General features: G+C 41.4%; 1 long non-coding RNA gene across 2 annotated transcripts; it reads left to right on the top strand.

Moving 5' to 3' along the window:
- LOC110259968 lies at nt 932-27,264 on the top strand. 2 transcript variants are annotated; one of them, XR_002342508.1, is made up of 4 exons: nt 932-1,390; nt 20,019-20,239; nt 20,556-20,619; nt 27,195-27,264. It is a non-coding gene; the product is annotated as an uncharacterized LOC110259968 (long non-coding RNA). The 2 variants fall into 2 exon arrangements; XR_002342507.1 differs by lacking the exon at nt 27,195-27,264 and adding an exon at nt 21,685-21,936 and having other exon boundaries at nt 933-1,390.

Below are 27,512 nucleotides of genomic sequence, written 5' to 3'. Positions count from 1 at the left end.
CCCTACATCCAGGCTGGGTCAGCTCACTGCTGCTTACCTGGCCTGTGCTTCTCCAGGCAGCTTCCAGTGCTAAACTACCCACCAGCTCTCCACCAAGTAAACCCTACCTGGCCCTTTCATTTAAATACAGGTGGGGACCCAGTAAGCGAATTTATGCCCCTTTGTTCATGGCCCCTGCTTCCCCTTTTGTATATATCATCTCTCTCCTCCTTCCCTGCTTCCTGAAAGTCCTTGAAAGGCTTTGTACCCACGACCTATGGAGGTTTCCAGATTCCTAGCGGTTGAATCTGAGCTGTAGCTGCCAGCCTACACCCCAGCTCACAGCAATGCCAGCTCCTGAACACACTGAGTGAGGCCAGGGATTGAACCCGTGTCCTCATGGATGCTACTCAGATTCATTTCTGCTGAGCCACGACAGGAATTCCATTTTTTTTCCCCCAAGCTATGGGCTTTAATTCCCCAGGATTCTCTCATCCCTCTGCTGATTGGTACTCCAGCTGTACTTAAAGCCTGGTTTGTGTGCACAGCGGGAGACAGTGAGATGGGGAGGTCTGGTCACTTGGCCTTTTTCATAAAAATGTGTGTTCTCTGTTTTTTTTTTTTTTGGAAGTTCAATTATATGAATTGAATTTTCATCTGCAGAACATTTATGGAAAATAGCTTTTAAACCAACTTAATTTTTTTCCCTTTTATTTATTTTTGTGAAGTTGCGGAAAAAGAGGAAGACAGGGCACGCAGGGGAGCTGAGCCAGGGCCGACCAGCTCAGAGTGTGGAGAGCTGGAGGCGCAGTGGCTGCAGCTCCAGCCTCAGAGCCTGCCTGTCCAAGTGGCCAGGGCTGCATTGGGAGGGAGGCGGAGGGAGGAGGGAGGGGAACTGGGGCTGGAGGGAGGGTCGAGTCCGGTCCAGGTTTTGCCGGCAATTCATCATCATTTCCCCCCCACCCCCCGCGGCGGCGGCGGCAGCAGAGGCAGCGGAGGCGAGAGCAGGTGCTGGAGCTGGAGCCCAGCGAGAACCAGTGGCAGGACCTTGTTCCCCGAAGCAGGGCCCCGCCTCCCAGCCCTGCCCGGCCAGCGCCCAGCCTTGCGTGCCGCCTGCTGAGTCCATCCGCTTCACGCTGCCCCCTCCGCCAGCCGCGCCGCCCTTCCTGGGGGCGATTAGGTGCTTTTTGCTGTTTTTTTAATTTGGGCCGCCGGAGGGGGAGGAGGGGCAGGTGCTGCAGGCCCCACCCCCCTCCCCGCCTCCGGCCAGCCTTGGCAGCGTGACTCCACCCTGTCTCTGGGCACCGCGTGCTGCGTGGTTGGAGCGATCGTACAGCGGAGGCTGCGCCCAGAGAGGAGCGCAGTTCTCCACCCCACCAGGCGGCAGCGGCTAGGACGACTCTGAGAGCCGGTAGGTGTCCGGCCATGGCCCTCCGCCGACCCCGGCAGAGGCCGGCTCTCTCCCCTTCCCTGCCTCCCTCCCTCTCCTCCCCTGGGGGCCCTGTGGGTGGCCAGGGCCGGAGTTTGCTGCAAGTAGGCAGAACGTTTGGCTGCGCGGGCTCCCCTGAAATTCAGGTGTGGAGAACCAGGGATGGGAAAGGAGGGGTTCGGGTTTGGGTGGGTCAGGGGGTGCCGGTGGCCTGAGTCCGGGAGCCCCGGCGGCTGGGAGCCCGAGCTCGGGGAATCACTCGGTGGCCTCTGCTATACTCCAGCCTCCCCAAGCTGCAGTCACCTCGGTTGCAGATCATTGAGTTGAGACCAAAAGAGGGGTTTTAGGGTCGGGGAGGGCAGTTTGGGAGCCATGGCTTGGGGCTGGGGCTCTGCCTGCGGGCTACTGTCCCCTCCCCAGGTCCTGGAGCCTCTCAATTTTTTTTTTAATGAGGAGGTGCTGCTGGCTTGTAAAATCATATTCCTCTCTCTCAAAGAAGAATTTTATTTGTAACATGGTTTGAAGCAAGCAAGGGGTATAGTTATTGCAAAATTTAAAAATTGGTTATAACATGCATATTTGGATAGTAGCACACCATTTAGGAAAATTGAACTCATGTAGTGCAGATATTCAATTACCATGAAGCAGTAGTAAAACCCCAGTTCCTCACTTAATTACAGGATTTAATTCTGAATTCCAGACACCATGACTTTGAGAAGAAGCTTCCATTTCTTTCTTTCTTTTTTTTTTTTTTTTTTTTTTTTTTGCCATTTCTTGGGCAGCTCCAGCGGCATATGGAGGTTCCCAGGCCAGGGGTTGAATCGGAGCTGTAGCACCGGCCTACGCCAGAGCCACAGCAACGCGGGATCCGAGCCGCGTCTGCAACCTACACCACAGCTCACGGCAACGCCGGATCGTTAACCTACTGAGCAAGGGCTGGGATCGAACCCGCAACCGCATGGTTCTTAATCGGATTCGTTAACCACTGCGCCACGACGGGAACTCCGAAGCTTCCATTTCTATAGCATGTAAGGTTCAAATCTACAAGTTTTCCCAGTGATATTTCTTGAGATTTACTCTGCCTTTTAGGATCCTTTTACCTTATTTAAAAGAAAGAAAGAATAGTTACCTGGAGAAAACATAAAGATAATGCAAAATGACACTCATTAGCCAGTGGCTTACAGTATGCTTGTCATATGCCTTCCTTCACATTTAAATACTGAACATTCTTTCCTTCTTCCTTTGATGATGAACATATATCAAATTTGCATTTTGGAGGAGCCATGTTATATTACTCTGGTAATAAAAGAAATTTACCTTGATACGAAATACTTCTTTGGAATTCTCTTATGGTGCAGTGGGTTAAGGAGCTGGCACTGCCACTGCAGTGCCTTAGGTCACTGCTGTGGCAGTGGTTTTATCCCTGGCCCAGGAATTTACACATGTTGCGGGTGTGGCCAAAACAAAAACAAAAATAAAAACAAAAGAGAACCAAACCCCTTCCAAACCCCCAAACCTCTTTTCCCGTTTTATTCAGATCAAATCTAGTTTCATGTATATTCATGACAAATGATGTTTGATATATATCATAGAGTAGCAATGCAAAACCGAGACTCCTTTGAGATCCTAACTAAAAATATGGAGAGATTCATTCTCTTATCTTCCACTTTGGAAGTGTGTGGAACACTTTGGACACGATGGTTCTTTGCAGCTTTTTTTGTTTTACTGCCACACCTGCAGAATGTGAAGGTTCTCAGGTTAGAGGTTGAATTCGAGAGAGAGCCGCCAGCCTCCCACAGCCACAGCCATTGGGATCGCACCCATGACCTCATGGATAGTGGTCAGACTCATTTCCACTGAGCCCCAACAGGAACTCCCTTTGGCAGCTTTCTAGGAGCATCTAAGAAGCCCACAGCACAAGGGTGATCTCTTGGGCTTTCCTCTTCCAGACAGATGGAAGAGGTCCCCTGGAGTCATTTCCTGTGTATTGCAGCGTTACAGCCATGCCAACATTCCCATTCATCTAGCTCCTTTTTATACACAACATCTCAAGAATCCAGGTGGAAGAGTTACCTCTTTGCCTCTTTGTTTAGATGTGGATTGTGGTAGTTGCATAATTCTCAAGTGGAAATGTTAGACATTGTCCAATGGTACTAATCCACAATTAAATCATGATTACTGTGTATGTGCTATCTTTGTGGAGCACCTAAAGAAAATTCTTAATAATAATCTGAAACTAACATTTTCACTGTATCTTTTGATCAGAATCCATAACCATGGAATTCTTAGACTAATTCTCTTCTAACCCAAAATAAAGCAATGATCCTTCTTTAATAGAACTGTTCCTGTGTTTCATGGGTGGTTTGGAATAACAGTTTTCTTCAGTAGGGGCAGTCGTCAGACAGTATATTAATATTTAATATTTCTTTTCCTTTGCCAAATCCTGAGGACAAGCTGAGAAGGAAATCTTCTCAGCAGGCATTAGGGAGGTGGGAGTCATTGTATCACCTCTTTTTGAGGGGCCCAGACATAAATACAGTCTTCCAAGGAAACAAATTTCCATGGGTAGATTTATGATAGAAGTCTGCGAATAGCTTAAAAGCATCAGGAAAATTATTTCCGGAGTTCCCGTCGTGGCGCAGTGGTTGACGAATCCGACTAGGAACCATGAGGTTGCGGGTTCGATCCCTGCCCTTGCTCAGTGGGTTAACGATCCGGCGTTGCCCTGAGCTGTGGTGTATGTAGGTTGCAGACGCGGCTTGGATCCCGAGTTGCTGTGGCTCTGGCATAGGCTGGCAGCTACAGCTCCGATTAGACCCCTAGCCTGGGAAACTCCATATGCCGTGGGAGCGGCCCAAGAAATAGCAAAAAGACAAAAAAAAAAAAAAAAAAAAGGAAAATTATTTCCTTACAATCTACTCCTTAATGAAGTGTACAGTCTGAGCATTTCTGAAGTAGTCAGGACCTTTTATGAGAAGTGACCTAGTGAAAGTGATATAGCAAAACCCAGTTTCTCAGGGTATTGCCGCTGTCAATTAGTCTCCCCCACTGGGAGTTTGGCCAGCATTTCGTCATTAACACTGAGAAAAACTTGACAGTGTGATGACAGAATTTTATTTTATTTATTTATTTATTTATTTTTTTTGTCTTTTGTCTTTTGTCTTTTTTTTTGTTGTTGTTGTTGCTATTTCTTGGGCCGCTCCCGCGGCATATGGAGGTTCCCAGGCTAGGGGTCGAATCGGAGCTGTAGCCACAGGCCTACACCAGAGCCACAGCAACTCGGGATCCGAGCCGCGTCTGCAACCTACACCACAGCTCACGGCAAGGCCGGATCGTTAACCCACTGAGCAAGGGCAGGGATCGAACCCGCAACCTCATGGTTCCTAGTAGGATTCGTTAACCACTGCGCCACGACGGAACTCCATTTTTTTTTTTTTTTTTTTTTTTAGAATTTTATTTATTTTTAATTTTTTATTAGAGTATAGTTGATTTACAGTGTTGTGTCAATTTCTGTTGTACAGCATAGCGACCTAGTCATCTATTTATCTCTCTTGTCATCTACCCTTATATATACATTCTTTTTCTCCTGTTATCTTCCATCATATTCTATCCCAAGAGGTTGGATATAGTTCCCTGTGCTATACAGTAGGACCTCATTGTTGATCCACTGGAAATGCAGTCCTTTGTATCTACTAACCCCAAACTCCCCATCCATCCCACTTCCTTCCCCCTCCCCCTTGGCAACCACAAGTCTGTTCTCCATGTCTAGACATAAACTTTCTTTTAGGTTGAAAATTGGGAAATTGAAGATGAAAACAATAGATAATTTATAGAATCTTTCTATTGAAGAAACTAGAAGATTAGAAATTGCTTTTAGGAGTTCCCATCGTGGTTCAGTGGCTAATAAACCCAACTAGTACCCACAAGGACCCAGGTTTGATCCCTGGCCTCACCCAGTGGGTTAAAGATCCAGCATTGCTGTGAGCTGTGGTGTACGTCACAGACTCATCTGAGATCCCACATAACTGTGGCTGTGCCTGTGGCCAGAAGCTACAGCTCTGATTAGACCCCTAGTCTGGGAATCTCCATATGCCTCAGGTGCAGCCCTGAAAAAAAAAAAAAAAGAAAAGAAAATTGCCTTTTAAAAAAAGCTATTTGCCAATCTTATGATTCTAGGGCTGATGACAAAACTCCAGGTTACTCACTTTCCTCTGTTTTTCTTCCTGTTACTGTGGTTGAAGACAGTGGCCTTTGTGGGAACCATGATGAGTGCTGCCTCTTGGCTGAGCCTTTTTCCCTCCAACATCTGGGAGAGGGTGTGTGAGACATCTGAATGGGGCCCTCATCCTCCTTCCACTCAGTAAAAGAGGAGCCCAAACACCACAATATTCTTGACTCTGACTGATGTAGAAACACAGGAGGAGCTCGTCTCTGAGACCTATGGCAGAAGTTGGCAAGGCTTTGGTAAGATGCTGAAAATAGTCTATTAAAAAAGAAGACTTCCTAGGAAAATGCTCAGGTGGCACACCTGGCTGCATTATGTATATTAAGTCCCTTGATTTAACTCTGTTCCCACTGATGTTTTCATGTCAAATATGGGAGAGGCATTGGATATCTTGCTGAACTTAGTTGATGGCTTTCCAACTAGTTTAGCATAAGATGGTTCAATAATCTTTGGGAATCTTCATCCATTCATGTGATAAAGTTGGGTACTCTAAATGTGGGTGAGTTCATGTTTGTAGGACTCAGTTTACTCATGTATATTCAAGAGTGTTCATCTAGATAAAGCATAGACTCTAATCCATGTGCATGTCTCATTCAAGAGAGTAAATAGTGGAAGACAGCCTGAGATGGGGCTCCAATTCTCAGAGCCACAGTTTTGTGCTTCCACAAATAGCTGTCTGTGTTTTCATCAGCCTGTCTTTATTCATCACCGAGCATGCACCTCCTTGATACACTTGATATCTAGACATAAAATGTGACAAGAAAAATCATCGATGTGTATTTTCTCCTCCATTTCATCATGAATTATATTTCCTTTTCCCATCGGAATCAATTTTTGGCATTTCTTAAAGGAGAGTCTTTTGACAAAAGTGTGAATTGTTTATAGGCTGCCAAGAGAGAGGATTTTGCCCTCATTTTGCTGAAGATACAATTCCAAATCATGAATGACAGCTCCCATAGTAGCATCAGTTTTCTTGATGTGGTCTTTATTTTCGTTTTCCTCTTGGGCACATGGGAATGAGCATGGCAAGTGTGCTCCTGATTTTTGTTTTTTTTTCTCTTACCTTATGCGAAAAATCAAAGTCTAGTTTTCTTGTCCATTAAAAGACAATTTTCTTTCAAGTTAGAGATGGTTTGTAAAAAGACTCTTTGGGGGACTCAAGAAACAATTTTTTTAAAGTGAAAGTAAATGTTGCAAAATTACAAAGCAGATATCATTTCACAGAATGAAACAAAATGAGGAATTTTTAGAATAGTCAAGAGTAAAGTCTATATATTCATCCTGCTAAACCCAATCAAATCATACCATTAACTTAGCTTAATTTACAAAATTGTACATTTATTTGACTGAGCTTTAGAGGACAGACAAGGGTCAACTAATAACTACCCTCTTAATGAGCTAAGAAAACAGGTTCCAGTGAGTCCGAATAAACAAATTCGGAGGTGTCTGACTCAGTGACATTACACAGATCTTTTCCAAACTGTAGCCATTGTCGTAATGAACCTCTCTACAACCTAATTCATAATTTAAGCTGTGTGAACAGCAAACAATTTTTTCCATCATGTAGGCCTCTTGAAGTACTTTAGGATTTAGTTCTTCACCAATAAAATAATAATGTATAAGGGTTATATTAATGATCTCTAGAGCCTTACTCCAAGGGTCTGCCAATATTCCCCCAAACTGTGAGGATCCCCTGTCGTGCACTCTCAGGGAAATGCAGCATGGTTCTGTCCTTATTTGACTCTTCAGTGAGTGATGTGATAAGAGGCAGTGCTTTCAATAAAAAGAAAAGGCCCTCAAACTCCATTTTGTAGTCTGCTCTTCAGAAAGGCCGTTTTATAGATATGGTCACTCAGCCCATCCCTTCCGTTCACTCTACTGGAGGGAAATTCCTGGTATTACTTTTTAACTCTGGCTGATGGTAAGTGTACCACAGTGACTTACACCCCCCCCCCCCCGTCAATAGGAAATATATGGGTACATCCATTTTCTCCCACTGCTATAACCCATGAACAAAATGATATGGAATTGATTAACTTCAAAGCTTAATGTACCCTTCTTGAAAGTCTCTTTATACTTGAATCATTTGATAGAAGAGACATCGTGAGAATACAGAGTAGATAATGTGCAAGAAGTGACACATGCATTGTTAACAATGTCCCATGAAAATTGCAGAGTACACAATGCCTTAAAAGAACGTGGTTAAAGAGGAAAAAAAATCTTTGGAATTCAAATGACTCCAGGAAAACTCACAGACTCCTTTAGTATTGCCATCCCTCTTCTCTTTTGGTTACTATTTGCGTGAAGTAGCTTTTCCCATCTTTTCACTTTTAACCTATTTGTGTTTAGATCTAAAGTGAGTTTCTTGTAGATAATCCGTAGTTGGATCATATACTTAAAAAAAAAGTCCTTCTGCCAATTCTGACTTTTGATTAGAAACTGTAAACCTCTTAATTTAAGGTAATTACTATTAGGAGGGATTTACTTCTGTCATTTTGCTATTGGTTTTTTACATGCCTGCATTACTGTTTTATTTTGTGTTTAGTTGGGTTTTTGTTTTGTTTTGTTTTGTTTTGTTTTTGTCTTTTGAGGGTGTCACTCATGGCATATGGAGGTTCCCAGGCGAGGGATCAAATCTGAGATGTAGCTGCTGGCCTACCCCACAGCTACAGCAAGGAGAGATCTGAGCTGTGTCTGTGACCTACACCACAGCTCACGGCAATGCCAGATCCTTAACGCACTGAGCAAGGCCAGGGATCAAACCCGCAACCTCATGGTTCCTAGTCAGATTCGTTTCCACTGTGCCACGATGGGACTCCTAGTTGGGCTTTTTTTGGTGAGGAAACACTTTTTTTTCCCCTCATTTCCTTTCCTATGTCTTCTTTAGATATTTTGTTTGTGATTTTTGCAGAAATTACATTTACCATTTTAAAGTTATAACATTCTAAGAATGAATTTATTCCAGTTTAACTTCAGGAACAAACAAAAACTTTGCTCCTTTAATGACTCCATCTCCACCCCTTTTAGTTGTTGAAGTTATGAAATTGTATCTTTATAGATAATATGCTAAACATATAAAATGGTATGATTTTTACTGCATTAGTGTCTTCAATTATGTAGAAGAGTGCATGTGGGGTTACCAACCAAAGTTACAATCATACTGCCTTTTAGACTAATACTTTGTTTAAAGCATCCTAGTCTCAAATCCTGTCGAAAACAAAAAAGTGAAGTTACACATCATCATTACACACACCATCGTTACAAGGATACTAGCTTTTATAATTGTTCATTTATTTTCCTTTCCTAAGATCTTTATTTCCTCATATGGCTTTTGGTTGCTGGCTAGTGTTCTTTCATGTCAAACTGCATGACTCCCTTAGCATTTCTTGCAGTTTAGTATTGAGTTCCCTGAGCTTTTGTTTACTTCAGAATGTCTTAATCTCTCCCTCATTTTTGAAGAACAGTTTTGCCTGAAAGAAGGATTCTTGGTTGACAGTTTTTGCCTTTTCTTTTCTCTTCTTTTTTTTTTTTTGTGTGTGCTTTGATTATACTAGCTCACTGCCTTCTGGCCTCTGAAGTTTCTGATGAGAAGTCTGCTGATAATCTTATAAAGGACTCCTTGGATGTGCTCAGTCCCTTCTCTCTCAATGCTTTCGAAATACTCTTTCTGTCTTGGCTTTTTGACAGGTTGAGCATGCTGTGTTCCAGTGGGGATCTCTTTGAGTTCATTCTACATGCAATTACTTGTTTCTTGGATGGTTACAATGACATCTTTCATCAAATTTTGCAAGTTTTCAGCTATTCTGTCTTCAAATATTCTTTGTCCCTTTATTTCTTCTGGGACTCCCACCAAGAGGAATATATTGGGCAGCTTTATGGTATCTCACAGGTCCCATAGGCTTTCTTTGTTTTTCTATAATCTCTCTTTTTTTTCTGTCTCTTCCTCAGACCGGATAATTTCCATTCACTTATCTTTGAATTCATGGGTGCTTATATCTGCCTGCTCAAAATCACCTTTGACTCCTTCTAGTAAATTTTAAATTTCAGTTATCATACTTTTCAGTTCCTGATTTCTTTTTTAGGTTTTCTATCTTATTTACATGTACATTTTATGCATACATTATTTTTTTGACTTTCTCTGTGTCTTCTTTTAGTTCTTTGAACATCTTTAAGATAGCTGTTTTTCAGGTATTTGTCTAGAAGATCTGTCATTACATCTTTTCCAGGGACAGTGTCTGTGGGAAATAATAATATTTTCCTTTGCATGAGTCATATATATCTGGTTTGGTTTGCATGCCTGGTGATTTTTTTTTTTTTGGTTGAAAAGTGGACATTTAAATCAAATAATATGATAACTCTGGGAGTCAGATCCTCCCCCTTCCCCAGAGTTTTCCCGTGTGTGTGTGTGTAGAACATTTTAGTCTGTCTCTGTGCTGGGGACCACCTTGAGGGTAAATATAAGGTCTCATCAAGTCTTTTCTGAGTCCATACCTTATCTTGGGGTTGTGTGGTGACTTTCTTATTTTTCTCATATATGTCATTGTGCTCTATTCTAGTCTTCAATGTCTGTCTCCCTGAAGGGGGAAAGAGTAAAACAAAGAGGAGGAAAAGGCACCATCCCTCTAAATCTCATGGATGTCACTTTAGCCAGAGAGAGAGGGGCTTTCCACCATGAAGTGAGGGGCAACAACCACAGTCACTGCCTGTCTCTTTGTCTGCACTCTGTGATCAGAAGCAGCAATCAGTGATCAGAGCAGAGAGTTCCAATATTTGGAGAACAGGGTCCTTTTTGCCCACCATGGCTCCTGCAAGCTGCATTTAAACTGCTCAGGAAGCATGTAAACTGCTGTCTGCCCTGAGCAGGGGAATAGGAGATTGGTACTTGCTACTGTGTTAGGAGCTGAAATTGACCCAAATTAACCACAATGTATTGTTGGAGTCTTCCCCTGGATGTTGCAAGCCTTCAATAGACTCCAGAGTTCCTAGTTAGTTGCATTAGACAGGTTCTGCTAGTGTAAATGTTTCCTAGGTGGGAAGACCAATTCCTGGTGCTTCCTCCTCTGCTATCTTTCTAGATTCCTCCTACATAATATACTTTTAAACTTTATTTCAAAGAAATTACTAACAAGTTCTCCCAGTGTATTTTCTCATAGACCCTGTGTTCCATCTAAATATATTATCATACAATTTTATTTTATTTTATTTTATTTTTTTGTCTTTTTGCCATTTCTTGGGCTGCTCCTGCGACATATGGAGGTTCCCAGGCTAGGGGTTGAATTGGAGCCATAGCCGCCGGCCTACACCACAGCCAGAGCAATGCAGCATCTGAGCCTATATACCACAGCTCACGGCAACACCAGATCCTCAACCCACTGAGCAAGGCCAGGGATCAAACCCACAACCTCATGGTTCCTAGTTGGATTCATTAACCACTGAGCCATGAGAGGAACTCCCATTATGATACAATTTTAAAACAACACTATAACTGCAAATACATGGTAATGCAAATCTCAGTTTAAAAATATCACTGTTTATTATGACCAGAACCATTTAAGAATTTAATGTTACCTTTACACTTCAGAGAGATTTGATGATTAGAAAAAAATCAAATAAATATGCTTCTGCTTTGCATGTTTGTGTTGACCTTTGCAGCCCCTTGAAGTCTCTCCTCTTTCCCCATTTCTGCTCACAAGATGCTGTGTGGACCTTGGTGTGTGGCATAGGGTCCCTCAAGTGATGTCAGAGACTCCCCCCTCCCCCCAGGGTCCTCACCCAGCATCCTTCACATACGGTGGCTGACCTGCAGCAAGGCACATGGACTGCACTGAGTGCTGTGAGCAGCAGCTGGCTCTGCACTTGCAGAGGCACAGTTTCCAGTCATGCAAGTGAAAGGTCACAGTCATGGACTTTATTCTTCAAGGGCGTGGTCTCTCTCTTCACAGTGTCTGTGCTTTCTCGTGTCATACAACCTCGCAGTCAAGGTTGAGTGGGACATTTCCAGGAAGAAAAGGCCAAGGCCATTTTTCCAGCACTTAGTTCAAAACCCTGACCACCCTCTCAGGCTTTTTCAGGACTTGATTGGCCAGTAAAGCAATAAAGACCTCCTTTCTGATAGTTTGTAAATGTTCGGTGTTCATCCCACATTGAGGACGAATAACATGTACTTCTTTTAATCAAAGGGGATTTGGCTAATAACACAATGCCTTCAGTTTCTGAAAAGGACTTTGTGTGCCATTCTTTCCATACACTTTTCACAATTAGGAGAGAACAAGTAATTAGCATGGATTGGATCTAACACAACTTTTCCTAGAAATGACAGTAGGGGCCAGAAATGCCTCCTGATTCTTTTTCAAAATCAAACTCCTATAACATTTTGATTTCTTCCCTTTAGATTGTCTCAACATGTTGCTGTTTTTTTCCCGAGCTCCATCTTGGCTTAGGGTTTCAATATTTACTGAAATTATTAAAATCTTTCCAGTTGGTCTCCCGGAGGAACAGTTATCCACAATATGAATTTACATAGATAAAGATGATCACTATGAAACACAGCTTGCATAAAACCCTCTCCTGTTTCAGGAGCTCTCACGCCTTGGGGTATGACTCTTGGGCCAAGTTCAGACCCCTCTGTTTGAGTTCTAGGACCACCTACAATCTGTGCCCCCTGTACATCCTAGAGCCAAATTGTGACTGATTCAGGAGCCTGAGCTTCAAAAGAAGACCAGAGACCTAGTTAAGAGTGGTTAAGGCAGTCCTGAAATCAGTAATGAAATGATAGGAAAAGGAAACTCATATTCTGAAAAAGAAAAGAAAACGGAAAGAGTAAAAATGTGAGTAAATACAATACAAATATCTTTCTGGTCTTGAGTTTCTAACTTGTATTTGCAGGTTGAAACAAAAATTACTACCTTGTCTGATAAGGTTTTCAACATATATAGTTGTAATTTTAAAGCAAATTATAAAGTGGGAAGGGTAAGCTACCTCCACTTGCTGTGTTACAATGCCCACACCACAGAACTACAATAAGTTATATAAATGACTTACCCAGAGTAACAGCCAAAACATCTATACAAATGATACATTTAAAACAAATATAGAACTCCCAGGTGCATGTAACTTTTTCAAGGAACGTTTTGTCAGGATACATACCCAAGAGTGGGATTGCTAGCTGTGCAATAGAAAATTGACAGAACACTGTCGAGTTCCTGGGGAAGCTCAGTGGTTAATGAACCTGACTAGCATCCATGAGGATGTGGGTTTGATCCCTGGCCTCACTCAGTGGGTTAAGGATCTGGCGTTGCTGTGAGCTGTGGTGTAGGTCACAGACGTGGCTCAGATCCCACGTTGCTGTGGCTGTGGTGTAGGCCGGCAGCTGCAGCTCTGATTTGACCCCTAGTCTGGGAACCTCTTTATGCCACGGGTGTGACCCTAAAATGTTACTGAATGATAGTCAGTTTCCTATTGTGATCATTTCTGCTGTACAACAGAGTAATTCAGTTATATATGTACACACATCCCATCTTTTTCAGATTCTTTTTCCATGTAGTCTGTCACAGAATATTGGATAGATTCCTCTGTGCTATACGGCAGGTCCCCGTTGGCCTGTCATTTCATTTACCACAGTGTGCATATGCCAGTTTGGAGTTCCTGCTGTGGTGCAATGTGTTAAGAATCCATCTGCAGTGTTTCTGGCTGCTGCAGAGGCATGGGTTTGATCCCTAGTGAGCACAGTACATTGAAGGATTTGTTGTTCAGTCCCTGGTCCAGAAACTTCCATATGCAGTGGATGTGGCCATAACAACAAACAGACAAACTCTGTGTTCTGCAACTTGATTGGATTTATTAGTTCTAATAGCTTTCTTGTGTATTCTTTGGGATACTCTCTGTATTTTGCAGATGATTTCATCTGCAAAAGAGATAGTTTGGGCTCTTTCTATTTTGGATGCAGAGCAATAGTTCTGGTTAGAACTTCCAGTAGAATGTTAAATAACAGCAGAGGAAGTGGGCATTCTTGCCTTTGTGACCCTAAAAGACAGCATATAGAGGTTCTCATGCTAGAAGTTGAATCTAGATATAGCCGCTAGCCTACACCACAGCCACACCAACAGCAGATCTGAGCTGCAGCTGCGACCTACATCATAGCTCACAGCAACGCCAGATCCTTAACCCACTGAGTGAGGCCAGGAATCGAACCCACAACCTCATGGTTCCTAGTTGGATTCATTAACTACTGAGCCATGACAGGAACTCCTCTAATGCATTTGTAATTTAAATCTTTAGAATATAGAAAATCAGGCTACAAGCAAAATTACAGTAGTAGTAGCTTTCACAATTGCCTATGCATTTACCTTTACCCTAATTTCTTTATGTGGCTTCAGGTTACTGTTTTCCTTTTATTTCAGCCTGAAGAACTCTCTTTAACATTTCCTGAAGGGAAGGTCTAGTGGTAATAAACACCCTCGGCTTTTTAAAATCTTGGAATGTCATTTCTGCCTCATTGTTAAAGGATGGTTTTATTGGATATAAAGTTGTCCATTGATATTCTCCCCCCGCCCCTTTAAGCGTATTGGTTGTATCAACCCACTGACTTCTCGCCTTCAGGGTTTCTGATGAGAAATTGACAGGTCATCTCTTTGGGAATTCCTCGTATGGGATGAGTCAGCCACTTTTGCTCCTTTTAAGATTCCTTCTTCATCTTTGTCTTTCAATATTTTGATGATAATGCATCTCAGTGTGAGTATTTTTGAGTTTCTTCTACTTGGAGTTTTTGAGCTTCTTGGATTTATAGATTCACTTATAGCCATTTCAGTTCTTTAAATTTGGGAAGTTTTCAGGAATTATTCATTTTGCTCCTTTCTTATCTCTCTTCTCCTGCTGACATTCCCACAATGCCTGTGTTGGTCCACTTGATGATGTTTCACAAGTCTCTCAGGCTCTGTTCATTTTTCTTCATTTTTTTTTTTCTCTTCCTTAGACTTGATCATTTTATTTGTTCTTTATGTGCACTGATTGTTCGGCTTGCAGATCTGGTTTTGAACCCTTTTGAGATACTTTTCATTTCAGTGATTGGACTTTTCAGCTTAAAAATTTCTTTTTGGTTCTTTTTGAAAATAATTTAACCTCTATCGATATTATTTTCTACATATTATTTTTCTATTTTTGTCCATGTCTTCCTTTAGCTCTTTGAGCATCTTTAAAATAATTGTTTTTAAGTCTTTGTCTAGTAATTTTGACATCTGGGCTTCCTCAGGTACATGTTCTGTTGGTTGATTTATTTTGCTGCTTCTTTTTAAGGGCTGCAGATGCAGCATATTGAAATTCCCGGGCTAGGGGTCAAATCAGGGTATAACTGCTGGCCTACACCATAGCCACAGCAATACCAGATACAAGATATGTCTGTAACCCACACCATGGCTCATAGCAACACCAGACTCTTAACCTGATTAGCGAGGCCAGAGATCAAATCCAGATCCTCATTCATGGATACTAGTTGGGTTTGTTTCCACTGAGCCACCATGGGAACTCCTATTTTGCTTCTTTGAATCAGCTAAACATTGCTGTTTTTTTGTGTGCCTTGATTGCTTTTATTGAAAATTTGACTTTTGGATTTGATGAACATGTAAACTAGAGAAACCAGATTTTCCCCTTTCCCTAGAGTTTGGTGGGGTTTTAGTTTTTTTTATTTTAGCAAATCTTAGATATGGCCATTGAGTTCTAAGAATGTTTTCAGACTCCTTATCTCCTGTATGTTTTCCTCTCGAGTTATTTTTGTCCGTTAATGTTCTTTCTGTGATGTGGTGTCCATCCCCATTGAGGCTACTAAAGTAATCTAATGATTGATCGGTATGTTGAGATTGTTGCTGTGTTCCTTCAATGGTTAGACATGTTTTTTCATATTTACTATCTATAGTATGAATTTTAAAACTAAAGTGCATATTTAATCTCATATTTCTTTTTCTTCCTTTAGTCTTCTAAAATGTAATGATGTCTCTTATAATCAATAACTTCTTAGGGTGAAAATAGGGATCCATTCCTCTGATATGTTCACTTAATTTCTAATAATGTACCACACGGTGAAGTATGTAAAGCACAGCTGTCTTGCCAAGATCGATCCTAAGGAACTGGTTTTCATTCTGGAATGATCCTTGAATTTCAATTTCTCAATAAACCCGAGCGCACTTTTCTCTCCTATGATGTATATCACATAAATATTATTTTAGCTATTATAGATACAAGTAACTGCTATTTGATGTTGACTCTCCACTTGTGTTCAGTTGCAGATGGCAGGGGCTCTGTGGCCCCATCATTTCCATTAAGCTCTCAGTAAAAAGATTAACATTTTATCTCAATGCTGTTGCTGCCATGATTGTCATTTCTTTAGCCTTTTCTGCAGAATGAATTCTGTAGGAATATTTAATGTAATTCACATTTGAATTTGCTTAACATACCAACACACTTAGCTTTAAAAACAAAGGAAGGAGACTACTTGCTTTCTGTTCTCTGCCGTCCTCTTTTCCCTCTACTTGGCTGTTCTTATCTCAACATGCAAACATGACTATAGTATTGAACTGGACACATTGAGCAATTTCTTATTCTTCTGTGAATGCAAAATTGGATTGCAAGCTTTATCTCTAGTTTAGAAGCAAAAGTCAAAACCAAAGGACAGCTTCTACACTGGTGAGAAAACTTGTTAATGAGAATGCTAAATACACTATTAAGAGTTGAACAAAAGGAATTGTGTCTCAATTTTATGTATGTGCATAAATAATGAGTCTTATTAGAAGTCTTATCACAAGAAAATATGCAATTAGCTTAACCCAAATGTACTATACCACTGTTCCCATATTAGCCCTCTTTTCATTCTGATGTACATGCTAAAGAAACCCTTCTATATGCCATGTAGCACTAAATCTGGCTAAACTGCACCTGCCCTTCAGATGGTAATAAGAAATAGTCAAAAATTACACCATGGCAGTACTTTAATTTGTAATCTCTAGTTGGTTTTTGAAATCATAAGTGTTCACCTGACTTTTTGAAGTCATGATGATTCACATGGTTTTCTGCCTACCTATTCTACCATTTATTGAGTGACGAGTCCTTATCTCCTACAATGTGAATTTGTGTATTTCTCCTTTCAGATTGATCAGCTTCTGCCTCACCTATTTTAATGAGGATTCTCATAATGATAAAGACAACAATTCTCCAAAAAGACACAGTGCCAGAGGCCAGCTCCAGCGGCCAGGGAGTATACATCCCGATCGGAGAGGGACACGGTGTCGGCGAATGTACATATGGAGACAGCCTCTTTGTCCCTTCTTTTAGGGCGCTGGACTGCTCAAATTTTTTTGGCAAAAGTAGTAGATTATATCGGCAGTTTTTCACTACAAATTACATCGTAGTGTTAAAAGTACATTGGTTAACTTTTACATGGTACAGCAGCTATACATCACGTTCTAACATATTTGTCTTAACTAAGTGAGTACAATTTAAGGGCAATTAGGTACAATACATCATGTGGAAAGGAGGAGACCCAGTACAAATCATCCCATGGCCAGCAATTCTCCACAAGTTGAAGAGGTCAGAGACACAAGAATTGGGAATTCACAAATCTTGTTTTTAGACTGGTGCTTATCTTTAAAGCATTATGGCAGGGAGACAGTGTAAGAAAATATAAACCAACTTAACTAGATATCACTTAAAAGCTTCTATAACTCATAGCTAGGTGTCTTTTGGTCAAGAATAATATATGTCTAACTTCTATGAACCTCATTAAAATCCTAACTCTAAAGTTTACTGTATAACTAGTTAGTAGATAAACACTATATATTAATTAAGTTGGATTTAAATAGGGGAAAGTCCTTCAGGATGAAATTCTTATTATATTATTGTTGTAATTTTGTTAAATCACAAATCACCACAGGAAAATAAGAATGGAAAATAAGAATAATAAGTAAATAATCAGGAAAGACTGAGGAAACTGAATAACAAATAAAACAACAGGATAGACTAGGTCACCTGAGAAACAATCCATGTTCTCCAGAGCAAACATGGAAATTGCTTTCCCAGGAAAGCCCCAGTTCTTCCCCATAAACATCAAAATGAGAGCTGTGTAACCTGAGGCCTGCCCTCAGCTTGTACTGTTCAGGCAGGCTTTTTATCCTGACCAGAAGCCCACCTTCGGCTTGTACCATTCAGGTGAGTTTTCATCCTGTCCAGAGGCCCACCTTTGGCATATACCATTCAGATGAGCTCCCTTCCTTGGTTAGGAACTTGCCTTCAGGTTTTTCTGCCATCAGGCAAGGTCCTTTTTTTGAGTCCTTGCATCTCCTCAGCTCCCCGCAACCCAGCAATTTTAAATGTGTATGCACCTAACAAAAACGATTTCAAAATGCAGATCCTGCTACCCGCCTCCCCCAACAACAACTTGGCATTCATCCACAGAAACAGGTGACTTTCTGGGAGATGAGAGATTTCAGCACCAGGTACCAAGGGTCCTTGGAGGAGTCTTGCCCATCCATGTGGCGGGAATTGGTCCTGCCTGTGGACACTGTAGTAGCCCATGAACCTGCCTCAGCTCTGCTCAGCTGGGGTCCAGAAGTCCCTAAAGAACACTGACTCTGACAATCACTCATGGGTAAGAGAGACTTTGAGGAAGGCTAGGTTTCCAGGGAAGTGCTGGTATAGCACTGGAGCAAAATATATGTGTGTGTGTGTGTGTGTGTGTATAAAAGTGTATATATGTATATACATACACACAGATATATATACATATATACATATGTGTGTATATGTAGAAACATTTCATATGTAAAATATATATAAAATACATATATATACACACACATACAAATTTGACATACCGATGAGGGGAAGAGGAGTAATTTGACTTAACACATGTCATCTGTCCTCCAGGTGGCACAGCTTCATGTCAGGCCATATCTTCTCAGCCTGTGATTTCTTCCAAGGGGTAAAGTGAGGGTGTGTGAGTGAGTGCCTGGTTTCCCCAGCTGTGTAGGACACTCTCAAGAAGACCCACTTCTCTTGTCCCATCAAGTGGCCGATAGAACTGCTGGGGGACATTGCAGGGATGAGGATCCCATGAACCCCAGTCTAGTCAGACAAACCCAAACTAGAGGCACTGTACAAAATACCTCATTGGTATTTTTCACAAGTGTCAAGGTCATGAAAAACAAGGATGGTCTGAGGATCCATCTCAGATTTGGGAAAAGGAAAGGGTCTTGATGACTAAATGCATTATAGCTCCCTGTACTGGCTTCTGGGCCAGAAAAGACAAATGAGTGGAAAAGTGGTAAAATTAAAAACTGTATTGTGTAGTGTATGGTATTATACCAATGTTAATTGTTTACTTTTGTTCAATGTATTATAGTTACATAAGAGGTTAACCTTAAGGAAAGTTGTGTAACAGACATGCGGAAGCTGTCTCTGCTGTCTCTGGATTTTTTTCTGTACATCTAAATTTTGAAATAATTTATTTTATTTAAAAATAAAACTAACATTTAAAAACTAAAATGAAGCAGGAATGAGGATTAAGAATGCAAAGGGAGAAGGTGAGGACCAGGGTTTTGTTTGTTTGTTTGTTTTTAAGGTAATCAGGGAAGTTCTTCCTGTCATGGTGCCTTTTTAGCAGAGCAGGAGTCAGGGCAGGGCCATACAACTATCTTAAGAGTCTGATTACAGAGTAAACAGCAGATAAAAAGGAACTGAGACTAGACCATGGCATGTTCAAAGTACATCATAGCAGCACACTGGATAAGGCAGAGAATGGTAAGGGTGAGGTAAGAGGGGAGTGCTGTGTCTCTGTACTTTTTCCAGCTTTACTGAGGTGTGGTTGACAAAAGTCGTACATATTTAGATTGTACAACATAATGTTTTGATATACATACACAATGTGAAATGATTCCACTATCATTTCATGAAATGAAATCAGGAAACCATCCCATCATCAAGCCAATTAACATATCCATCAGTTCACACAGTTACCTTTGTGTGTGTGTGTGTGTGTGTGTGTGTGTATGTGTGTCGGGGGTCAGAATATTTCAGATCTATTCTTCTAGCAAATTAAGTATATGGCACATTATTATGAATTGTAATCCCCATGCTGTACATGAATTTTCTAGAACTTATCTGTCTTATAACTGAAAGTCTATACTCCCCATATTTGTAATTTAAATTATTAGGCAATAAGTATGCAGGCATATCGTCCTACCCTCTCCCTTACATATCTTTCAAATAATGTTTTGAAACATTTTCAGTTTTTTTCGATAATTCTAAAAGTAATTTTCAAACAGGCAAAAGTGCACATGGGGTTCTTTTGCACTACTTCATTTTATATCTATTTGTTGTTTTTTTCTTTTTTTGTCTTTTTAGGGCAGCACAGATCTGAGTCGAGTCTGAGACCTACACCACAGCTCACAGCAACACGGGATCCTTAACCCACTGAGCTAGGCCAGGGATCGAACTTGCGTCCTCATGCATACGAGTCAGATTCATTTCCACTGAGCCACGACAGGAACTCCCTAAATATATTTGTTAATAAACCAATGGTTCTCCAGACTTTTCAGCATACTGAGTGCTAAAGCAAACAAGAGGTAATTGCTCCTTAGTTTTAGAACAGTAGCTTTACAATATATGTAGCTGTTGCAAATTACATATTTAAATTATATCGCATGTCTTTTTTGGTAATAGATTTTGTTTTATGAATTTGTGTCAAAACAGAAATAATACTTTGAAATAAATTTGCTTTTTAATCCTTCGTCTGTGAATACCTAAATTTTGCAGTGAAGAATTTAAAAAGCTGCAAGGATATTCCTATTTGAAATGTAAAATAAGTGACTTAGACTCAATAATTAGGAATTTTCTTGGCACTGTGAAACTTCAATTTTTAATGCTGTTTTATTCTTGCAGATTCTTCTCAAAATATGTTGGTGGCTTGAGAGATGTCATGACCAAGTGGTGATCTATACAGAAGGTAGGTTAGAAAGCTTTAATTCCTATGTCCATGAATTAGCCAACTTTTTTCCATTTTTTTCAAGTTTTTTTAAGTATAATTGACTTAGAAGTTGGTGGTAATTCTGCTCTACAGCAATGTGATTCAGTTATACAGATTCTTTTTCCTCATAGATGATCCCAGAATATTGGGTCGAGTTCCCTGTGCTATACAACAGGTCCCCGTTGGCCAATCATTCCATATTCCTCAGTGTAATTAGCAAGCTTTTATAAAACACTTTTCATCAGGGAATAGAATACTGGGACTGTGGTCTGACTTCACTCCTCACCCTTGCCTGCAAGACCTTTCATTGCCATTGGAGAAACACCTCACGATATGTGGAGGCTGTCAGAGGGGAGAAGTGCAAGGGGTTCCAGACAACAATAGCACAGGGGGCCAGCCCTCCGTGGGGAAGTAGGGAGTAAGAAGTGTTTAGGAAAAAGGCTCAAGCATGGGGGTATTCTCCTTGGGGTGCCAGAGTCAGCTGACTAAGATGAGATCATTCCCGCGTCCATATTCTCCAGCCAGAAACCAGCAGGAACACACCTGAGAACAAGTGGAATCTAGAACAAGTTGGGTTTCTTCCTCATTGCCCTGAGTGTCTCAGGAGGAGGATGTTAGAAGAAAGCTACTGCAGGATTTGGGCTTAGGTCAGGTGATTTGAGGGAGAGCCTGAAAGTGGTGGGTCATTTAGATCAGATGCTGAAAGCCAGGGCAATTCTGTGATTCATCTGTCAATGAATCTTACCGACAGGAGGGAAGATGATGGGTAGGAAAGAGCCGTTCCTGGAAACAAAGTAGCTGTCATTCATTTTAACCAAAAGAATGGAGTGTTTGGTATTTGAGGGGTGGCGCAGTGACCTTTTTTTTTTCCCCTGTACTTAGAAAACAATTATGAATTGCCATCATTTTGTCTCACTTTATCATGCTCTCCAAGTAATCTTACTTGGTGTTGGTATTCTCTTGATACTTCTTAGTATTTATGACCAGGCTCACTAGTGGATAGCAGCAAGGCTGTTGTTTTTGTCTTTGTTTTCTCCTCACAAGGAACATGAAGCATGAGGGAGGCTTTTAGCTTGAATTGGAAGACATCCTTCTAGAATGTTAGCAATCAGTGAAAAAGTACAGGTCTTCTAGGCACACCCACTCCATGTATGAAGAAGAAATGTGAACAGAAGAAGCACATTCAGCTCATTGCTGGCTTGCATGTATTTTCTAAGATTTGTTTAAACGCCTCTACTCTCAAGTTTTATATTTGTTGTATTTTGATGTAAAATTCATAAATTTTTTTTTTTTTTTTTTTTTTTGTCTTTTTGTCTTTTTGTTGTTGTTGTTGTTGTTGTTGCTATTTCTTGGGCCGCTCCCGCGGCATATGGAGGTTCCCAGGCTAGGGGTTGAATCGGAGCTGTAGCCACCGGCCTACGCCAGAGCCACAGCAACGCGGGATCCGAGCCGCGTCTGCAACCTACACCACAGCTCACGGCAACGCTGGATCGTTAACCCACTGAGCAAGGGCAGGGATCGAACCCGCAACCTCATGGTTTCTAGTTGGATTCGTTAACCGCTGCGCCACGACGGGAACTCCACATTCATAAATGTTAAAAACACCAGTCAGATTTCAGTTCATCCATCCTCCTGTAAGGATTGTCTCAGACTGAAACTGTGGATTCTCTTGACTTAGGATTTAAACCCCTATCACTCCCCCTCCCAGCTCGATTGATTAGGAAACTGGTGCAGTGATATCGGAGTGGAATGAGAGAAAACCAAGAAGTCATCCATTACAAAAACTGTCCATAAAGTCTGCTCCTAATTTGAATACAAAATGTTTTAACAAGCAAGAATTTAACCACTGCTGGAGTTCCCTTGTCAGTGCAGTGGAAATGAATCCAACTAAAAAGTATGTGGTTGCGGGTTCAATCCCTGGCCTCCATCAGTGGGTTAAGGATCTGGTATTGCCATGAGCCGTGGTGTAGGTCACAGACTTGGCTCGAATCTGATGTGGCTGTGGTGTAGGCCGGCAGCTGTAGCTCTGATTGGACCCCTAACCTGGAAACCTCCATATGCTGCAGGTGTGGCCCTTAAAAGCAAAAAAAAAAAAAAAAAAAAAAAAAAAAAAAAAAAAATTTAACCACTGCTAAATTATCCATATGTTGAGTAAGGCTACAAATGTTACCCGTATAAACATAGACATGATTGCCCACGAGGCCAGTGGGATGAAGTTAAAAATATAGTACTTGTCCAGAGATTATCAGTCAACCTTTTTTGTAAGTTTGTAGTTTTTAGATTTTTTTTAACCATTTCATTGTGTGTTGATACATCTCATATCATGAAATGTTTCCTTTGGAGTTCCAGTTGTGGCTCAGTGGAAACGAATCTGACTAGCATCCATGAGGACGCAGGTTCAATTCCTGGCCTTGCTCAGTGGGTTAATGATCAGGCATTGCTATGAGTTGTGGTGTAGGTCATAGATGTGGTTCAGATCTGGTGTTACTATGGCTGTGGTGCAGGTCGGTGGCTACAGCTCCCATTCGACCCCTAGCCTGGGAACTTCCATATGCTGCGGGTACAGCCCAAAAAAAAAGAAAGAAAAAAAAAGTTTCCTTTGATGGTCATCTGTCTGAGACCAGGTGGCAAGATTTTCACACTTTTGCTGAATCTTTCCCTGCCATCCAACTTCACTTTGACAAGCATGTCTGACCACTCCACTGCATTAGAGATCACTGACTGTGTGGAGTAATGACAAGCCTACTGAAGATGACTGGGTACGTTAGACAGTGTACAGTGGATAGATTGGTATAGATGCTGAATTCAGTCCATTTTCTACATCCAGTGATGTGTCCCAGTGATTGATTCTGGCATCAAAACGGAAATCTTTCTCTTTCTTAACTTGCTATTCACACATGATCTTCCAATGGCAAGTACTCACAATGACAGATGCTGCCTTCACCACAACTTGGCTCTTGGCTAAACTCCCCTCCTCTTAGCTTATGAGCCCTGCCTTGGGAGAAAGTGTTTGCAATGTGCCTAGGCCTCAGCTGGATCCCAGCAGTTGCTTGGCCTAAGAGCTGGGACCCTTTCCCCATATGCCATTTGGCGAGCATAATCAGTGGTTGTGCACCCTAGGTGTCTTGATCAGATGCTTCATTTTGCCCAGGATTTTTACTCTCCTGCTTCCTAGGCAAGTCACTATATCCATAAACTTGACTGAACGAGTCCATTTTTCTTTTTTCTTACCTGATCCAAAACACCTTCCAGTAGATTTTTCATATGTATTAAAAAAATCAGTAAGTAAACTGCTGCCTGTAGAATTTTGCCTCTAAAGCAACAGGACCCTTCCAAAAATGTAATGTAAGCACAAACTGTTGCATTCTTAACAAAAAGCCATTCTTCTGGGTGCTGTGGGTGCTTCGGTGCACCAGTCCCTGCTAGATGCTGCCAGAAGTCCCCATTGCTTCTGCACACGTGGACACACACACCCTGCAGCTCTGATGGCCCTGGAGGGGGTGTAGGTTCCTGAATTGTATTCTCACCGCACTGGTGTTTGCAGGTGAATGGGGAAAAAATTCACTCACCTCCACATTATCTCCCTTCTGCCTACAAGCTGAAACTCAGGGCTGATGAGGCCCCTCTGAATTTCAGAGTTTGATGAAACAGATTTTCTAGAGTTTATTCATGGCCCTTCTTCTCCCCGGACAGGCCACATGTGTGCTTTGCCTGACAGTGCCCAGCCCCCAGGGCTGTTTTGGATTCTGGTTTGATTCCTTAGAAAAGACCAGCAATCTGATTCATATCATTGTTTTCCAATATTTCAATCCTCTTGCTCAGTAAAAAGTTCTCTGACATGTGAATTAAATGCATATTCTACAGTTCTATAATTTGTATGCATGACAAAGCTTATATAAGCATAAGAATTTTAAAAGAATGAGATGAAAAAGAATCCAAATGGAAGTTCTGATATTTTCTTCCTGTATCTGGGTGTACTGTCTTCCACTCCAATTGGTGGGCCTGAGAGGTCTCACTCTGAGAGAACCTCGGTGCATCTCAGGTGAAGGCGTGGGGGGGTGGGGATGGGGACAAAGGAGGGATGATAGCTACAGGGATGGTTGAAGGTATTTTTGCCTTCAACCCTCAAAATCTGCCTGGATGACCTTGGACTTGTAGGTGAATTCCAGATTCAGGGAAAGGTGTGTTTTTCATAATGGAGTTCTACCCAGAACGAAATGGATCACGCTATATTGCGCTCTTTTTCATGAAAGTTAGTAAATTGAATTTCCTTCTCTTGTTATTCTTTTCCTTTTAAACATGCCATGAATAAAAATAACAAACTGCTGAGAATGGTGCTATGCTCTGACATGTTTTATCCAGGCGGCAAAATGATGTTTTGGGGGGAGGGCACAGAGAGTAATAGGTGCCATAACCTGGTGGCGGTGGAAATGATTTGCTCTAGGGAGATCTCCTGGATGACCCAGGAAAAGGATTCTTTCACACAGGTTGTATACGTTGGGGCAGCAGCAGCTTTTGGTCTGAGTCCGTTGTGGAAAGCAAGCACATGTGTAGTTTGGTGAACCGTTTTGTGCCTCAGGGTCACCATTTGTTAATTAGGTGACCAAACTATAGAAGAGGCTCCAGTCCTATTTTTGGTAATGGCTCTTCTTCCTCCTCCTCCTCGTGTTCCCCCTGCACTCCTGCTTCTCCCTCGTCTCCTCGTCTACTTCACCAGAAGTCCCTGGTAACTCCCTAGGCAGTAAAGGAGGGCTCTGCTCTAGGGTGTGGGGGTGACAAGGGCAGTGTCCTCTTTGCCTAAATGGAGAGAAGGAGCAGCACTCATCACTTTGGGCAAGTTGTGGTTCCTACTTAAATTATGGACAAATATTTTAGATGGTGTCCTGGCCAGGGCGTCAGACTCTAGACCTGCCTGTCCGCCCTTCTTGATCTGCTCTCTGCAGTTTCTTTTATCAAACAGGCTTGGGTGAGCCCTTCCAGTTTTGGGGTTTTTTTGGGTTTTTTGTTTGTTTGTTTGATTCTTAAAATTTTTTAAGGTATAGTTAATTTACTATGTTCTTTTAAATTTTTTTTTTTTTTCTTTTTAGAGCTGCCCCCATGGCATGTGGAGGTTGCCAGACTAGGGGTCAAACTGGAGCTGTAGGTGCTGGCCTACACCACAGCCACAGCAATGCCAGATCCTTAACCCACTGAGCGAGGCCAGGGATCGAACCCAAAACCTCATGGTTCCTAGTTAGATTCATTTCCACTGCACCACAGTGGGAACTCCTACAAAAATTTTTATTGAAGTATAGCTGATTTACAGTGTTTTGTCCCCTTCCAGTTTGAATAGCCTAAACCTTATTTGTGGGGCAAGGATATCTCATCTACCTTCCCAAAGTCTCCACCTTTTTCCCTACGGGGAAATTTCAAGGACATGTAATTGCTTTTCCAGAAAATATGTGTTAGTAATTATTTGCCCTTGTGATCCATTCCAAAAGGAGAATGGTCATAGAACCTAACTAATAAATCACATATCCTTTGCATCACTTATATAAAAATATTCTGATCCCCAAATTAAAAAAAAAAAAAAGAATTTTAATCATCCAATGCACAGGACTAGCTAAAGCACACACACACACACACACATGCTTACACCAAAAAGCTGAATCATCCACATTTCTTGTAGTCAAGATGAGAAGAGGAAATTGTGTTTTCCTATGAAAGATGCTAGTATTTCCTCTATCCTCAACTGTTGTTGAGCTTTACCTTATTTTATAGTACCTTTTACTCAAATTTAGTTTTATCTCAAAGATGTGGTTTAGAAATACCAGTTTAGGAGTTCATTGTGGCTCAGTGGGTTAAGGACCCACTATAGCCTCTGTGCAGATGCGAGTTCGGCCCTGGCCTCACCCAGTGGGTGAAGGGACTGGCATTGCAGTAAGCTGCAACATAGATTGCAGGTGTGGCTTGGATCCAGCATTACTGTGGCTGTGCCATAGGTTTCAGCTGCAGCTCCAATTCGACCCCTAGCCTGGAAACTAAGAAGAAAAAGAAGGTTTTCCAGCTTAAACTTCCAAAAAGAGAGTGTCATGTTTTTGACCATGAGATATTGTAGGTGTACAATAACTATGCTGTTCTAGTTAGTAAATATTATCCATTGGACATTCTTGGACATGGTGGCCACTTTCCATAGGTCTGTGATTCAGTAACATCAGAAAATATCACAAAGTACATTTCAAAAAGAATAAAAGCTATGATTTTGTAAATTATTTTACCACCTGAATGTTTTTTTCTTTATTGAAAAAGTACCCTTCACAGAGCCCTCCCGTCAGCTTTGAGAGAAAGGGCCATGATACTGTCACCCCAAAGAGTGACCTGAGAGACTTCACCAGACGTACGCTTGACATATGTTCATTATTGAGATTTTCCTGTGTCGAGAACAACAGACTTTTTATGACCAATGAGAAATATGGAGTCTCAACTGAGCACGGTTTGGAAAGTATGAGGCAGACAGTGAGACTTCATTAGTATTATAATAGAAATGCTGATTAAGTGTATACTTTCTTTAACAGATGCTGAAATGCCAATTCTCAAGAAATTTGAGGTAATATATATTGAGTGCCATATTTTCTAAGAGATCAAAATTCTTTTAAGCAATATATCCTTTTTGTAGCCCTACAATAAATAGAAAATAAATATAATAAATATAAATTTCCTGAGACTTGGAAAAATGTGCATTTTTTAGAATGATAGAAAATGTGAATCCTTCTGCATGGTTCAGAAGTTTAAACTATCACAGCTGAACATTAGGGTTTTTTCATTTTCTAGAGACATGCGTACCACCGTCTGAACGTTCTACTGTATTTTAAAAGGAGCCAAATGAGCACTAT

Source organism: Sus scrofa, chromosome 3 (genome assembly GCF_000003025.6).
Source record: "Sus scrofa isolate TJ Tabasco breed Duroc chromosome 3, Sscrofa11.1, whole genome shotgun sequence".
In the NCBI taxonomy this organism is placed as follows: Eukaryota; Metazoa; Chordata; class Mammalia; order Artiodactyla; family Suidae; genus Sus; species Sus scrofa.
Note: the sequence above shows the minus strand (reverse complement) of the source record. Positions and strands in the feature narration are given on the sequence as shown.